General features: G+C 52.3%; 1 protein-coding gene across 1 annotated transcript in view; it reads left to right on the forward strand.

Annotated features, from left to right (window-relative positions):
• Window positions 1-6,000, forward strand: part of uprt (uracil phosphoribosyltransferase (FUR1) homolog (S. cerevisiae)) — a 61,698-nt gene that overhangs the window by 32,674 nt on the left and 23,024 nt on the right. The gene's annotated exons all lie outside the window — the stretch shown is intronic.

Below are 6,000 nucleotides of genomic sequence, written 5' to 3' on the forward strand. Positions count from 1 at the left end.
CTCTCTGCGAACACACACGCACACACACACACACACACAGCCTATCTGTGTACACACACGCACACACACAGCCTCTCTGTGAACACTCACATGTGCACACACACAGCCTCTCTGTGAACACACACACACGCGCACACACACAGCCTCTCTGTGAACACAAACAGCCTCTCTGTGAACACACACACTCGCACACACACAGCCTCTCTGTGAACACACACACTCGCACACACACTCCACCATTTCACTGCGTGTTGTACTTTGTATGACTATGTATGTGACAAATAAACCAAACTTGAAACTTGAAACACACACAGCCTCTCTGTGAACACACACCCGCACACACACAGCCTCTCTGTGAACACACACACGCGCGCACACACACAGCCTCTCTGTGAACACACACACGCGCACACACACACAGCCTCTCTGTGAACACACACACACACAGCCTCTCTGTTAACACACACACACACACAGCCTCTCTGTGAACACACACACACACACAGCCTCTCTGTGAACACACACACACACACACACACACACACACACAGCCTCTCTGTGAACACACACACACACAGCCTCTCTGTGAACACACACGCACACACACAGCCTCTCTGTGAACACACACACACACAACCTCTCTGCGAACACACACACACAACCTCTCTGCGAACACACACACACACAACCTCTCTGCGAACACACACACACACACACAACCTCTCTGAGAACACACACACACACACAACCTTTCTGCGAACACACACACACAACCTTTCTGCGAACACACACACACAACCTCTCTGCGAACACACACACACACACACAACCTCTCTGCGAACACACACACACACACACACACACACACAGCCTCTCTGTGAACACACACGCACACACACAGCCTCTCTGAGAACACACGCACACACACACACACACACACACACACACACAACCTTTCTGCGAACACACACACACAACCTCTCTGCGAACACACACACACACACAACCTCTCTGCGAACACACACACACACAATCTCTCTGCGAACACACACACACAACCTCTCTGCGAACACACACACACACACACACACAGCCTGTCTGTGAACACACACGCACACACACAGCCTCTCTGCGAACACACGCACACACACACACACACAGCCTCTCTGTGAACACACACACACACACACACACAGCCTCTCTGTGAAGACACACACGCACACACACAGCCTCTCTGTGAACACACACACGCGCACACACAGCCTCTCTGTGAAGACACACACGCACACACACAGCCTCTCTGTGAACACACACACGCACACACAGCCTCTCTGTGAACACACACACACAGCCTCTCTGTGAACACACACACACAGCCTCTCTGTGAACACACACACACAGCCTCTCTGTGAACACACACACACAGCCTCTCTGTGAACACACACACAGCCTCTCTGTGAACACACGCGCGCGCGCACACAGCCTCTCTGTGAACACGCGCGCGCACACGCACAGCCTCTCTGTGAACACACACACGCGCACACACACACACACACACACACAACCTCTCTGCGAACACACACACACACAACCTCTCTGCGAACACACACACACACAACCTCTCTGCGAACACACACACACACAACCTCTCTGCGAACACACACACACACAACCTCTCTGCGAACAGACACACACAACCTCTCTGCGAACACACACACACACACAACCTCTCTGCGAACACACACACACACACAACCTCTCTGCGAACACACACACACACACAACCTCTCTGCGAACACACACACACACACACAATCTCTCTGCGAACACACACACACAACCTTTCTGCGAACACACACACACAACCTCTCTGCGAACACACACACACACACACACAACCTCTCTGCGAACACACACACACACAACCTCTCTGCGAACACACACACACACACACACACAATCTCTCTGCGAACACACACACAACCTCTCTGTGAACACACACACACACACACACACACACACACACACAGCCTCTCTGTGAACACACACGCACACACACAGCCTCTCTGCGAACACACACGCACACACACACACACACACAGCCTATCTGTGTACACACACGCACACACACAGCCTCTCTGTGAACACTCACATGTGCACACACACAGCCTCTCTGTGAACACACACACACGCGCACACACACAGCCTCTCTGTGAACACACACACGCGCACACAAACAGCCTCTCTGTGAACACACACCCGCACACACACAGCCTCTCTGTGAACACACACACGCGCGCACACACACAGCCTCTCTGTGAACACACACGCACACACACAGCCTCTCTGTGAACACACACACACACAACCTCTCTGCGAACACACACACACAACCTCTCTGCGAACACACACACACACAACCTCTCTGCGAACACACACACACACACAACCTCTCTGAGAACACACACACACACACAACCTTTCTGCGAACACACACACACACAACCTTTCTGCGAACACACACACACAACCTCTCTGCGAACACACACACACACACACAACCTCTCTGCGAACACACACACACACACACACACACACACAGCCTCTCTGTGAACACACACGCACACACACAGCCTCTCTGCGAACACACGCACACACACACACACACACACACACACACACACAACCTTTCTGCGAACACACACACACAACCTCTCTGCGAACACACACACACACACACAACCTCTCTGCGAACACACACACACACAATCTCTCTGCGAACACACACACACAACCTCTCTGCGAACACACACACACACACACACAGCCTGTCTGTGAACACACACGCACACACACAGCCTCTCTGCGAACACACGCACACACACACACACACACAGCCTCTCTGTGAACACACACACACACACACACACAGCCTCTCTGTGAAGACACACACGCACACACACAGCCTCTCTGTGAACACACACACGCGCACACACAGCCTCTCTGTGAAGACACACACGCACACACACAGCCTCTCTGTGAACACACACACGCACACACAGCCTCTCTGTGAACACACACACACAGCCTCTCTGTGAACACACACACACAGCCTCTCTGTGAACACACACACACAGCCTCTCTGTGAACACACACACAGCCTCTCTGTGAACACACGCGCGCGCACACACAGCCTCTCTGTGAACACACGCGCGCGCGCACACAGCCTCTCTGTGAACACGCGCGCGCACACGCACAGCCTCTCTGTGAACACACACACGCGCACACACACACACACACACACACAACCTCTCTGCGAACACACACACACACAACCTCTCTGCGAACACACACACACACAACCTCTCTGCGAACACACACACACACAACCTCTCTGCGAACACACACACACACAACCTCTCTGCGAACACACACACACACAACCTCTCTGCGAACACACACACACACACAACCTCTCTGCGAACACACACACACACACAACCTCTCTGCGAACACACACACACAACCTCTCTGCGAACACACACACACACACAATCTCTCTGCGAACACACACACACAACCTTTCTGCGAACACACACACACAACCTCTCTGCGAACACACACACACACACACACAACCTCTCTGCGAACACACACACACACAACCTCTCTGCGAACACACACACACACACACACAATCTCTCTGCGAACACACACACAACCTCTCTGTGAACACACACACACACACACACACACACACACACACAGCCTCTCTGTGAACACACACGCACACACACAGCCTCTCTGCGAACACACACGCACACACACACACACACACAGCCTATCTGTGTACACACACGCACACACACAGCCTCTCTGTGAACACTCACATGTGCACACACACAGCCTCTCTGTGAACACACACACACGCGCACACACACAGCCTCTCTGTGAACACAAACAGCCTCTCTGTGAACACACACACTCGCACACACACAGCCTCTCTGTGAACACACACACTCGCACACACACTCCACCATTTCACTGCGTGTTGTACTTTGTATGACTATGTATGTGACAAATAAACCAAACTTGAAACTTGAAACACACACAGCCTCTCTGTGAACACACACCCGCACACACACAGCCTCTCTGTGAACACACACACGCGCGCACACACACAGCCTCTCTGTGAACACACACACGCGCACACACACACAGCCTCTCTGTGAACACACACACACACAGCCTCTCTGTTAACACACACACACACACAGCCTCTCTGTGAACATACACACACACACAGCCTCTCTGTGAACACACACACACACACAGCCTCTCTGTGAACACACACACACACACACACACACACAGCCTCTCTGTGAACACACACACACACACACACACACAGCCTCTCTGTGAACACACACACACACACACACAGCCTCTCTGTGAACACACACACACACACACACACACACAGCCTCTCTGTGAACACACACACACACACACAGCCTCTCTGTGAACACACACACACACACACACACAGCCTCTCTGTGAACACACACACACACACACACACACACACACACACAGCCTCTCTGTGAACACACACACACACACACACACAGCCTCTCTGTGAACACACACACACACACACACACACACACAGCCTCTCTGTGAACACACACACACACAGCCTCTCTGTGAACACACACGCACACACACAGCCTCTCTGTGAACACACACACACACAACCTCTCTGCGAACACACACACACAACCTCTCTGCGAACACACACACACACAACCTCTCTGTGAACACACACACACACACAACCTCTCTGAGAACACACACACACACACAACCTTTCTGCGAACACACACACACAACCTTTCTGCGAACACACACACACAACCTCTCTGCGAACACACACACACACACACAACCTCTCTGCGAACACACACACACACACACACACACACACAGCCTCTCTGTGAACACACACGCACACACACAGCCTCTCTGCGAACACACGCACACACACACACACACACACACACACACACAACCTTTCTGCGAACACACACACACAACCTCTCTGCGAACACACACACACACACAACCTCTCTGCGAACACACACACACACAATCTCTCTGCGAACACACACACACAACCTCTCTGCGAACACACACACACACACACACACAGCCTGTCTGTGAACACACACGCACACACACAGCCTCTCTGCGAACACACGCACACACACACACACACACAGCCTCTCTGTGAACACACACACACACACACACACAGCCTCTCTGTGAACACACACACACACAGCCTCTCTGTGAACACACACACACACAACCTCTCTGTGAACACACACACACACACAGCCTCTCTGTGAACACACACACAGCCTCTCTGTGAACACACACACACACACACACACACAGCCTCTCTGTGAACACACACATACACAGCCTCTCTGTGAACACACACACACACAGCCTCTCTGTGAACACACACACGCACAGCCTCTCTGTGAACACACACACACGCGCACACAAACAGCCTCTCTGTGAACACACACACTCGCACACACACAGCCTCTCTGTGAACACACACACACACGCGCGCACACACACAGCCTCTCTGTGAACACACACACGCGCGCACACACACAGCCTCTCTGTGAACACACACACACACAGCCTCTCTGTTAACACACACACACACAGCCTCTCTGTGAACACACACACACAGCCTCTCTGTGAACACACACACACACACACACAGCCTCTCTGTGAACACACATATACACACAGCCTCTCTGTGAACACACACACACACACACACACACACACAGCCTCTCTGTGAACACACATATACACACAGCCTCTCTGTGAACACACACACACAGCCTCTCTGTGAACACACACACACACACACATAGCCTCTCTGTGAACACACACACACACAACCTCTCTGTGAAC

This window comes from Electrophorus electricus, chromosome 8 (genome assembly GCF_041902795.1).
Source record: "Electrophorus electricus isolate QZ-2024a chromosome 8, ASM4190279v1, whole genome shotgun sequence".
Classification (NCBI taxonomy): Eukaryota; Metazoa; Chordata; class Actinopteri; order Gymnotiformes; family Gymnotidae; genus Electrophorus; species Electrophorus electricus.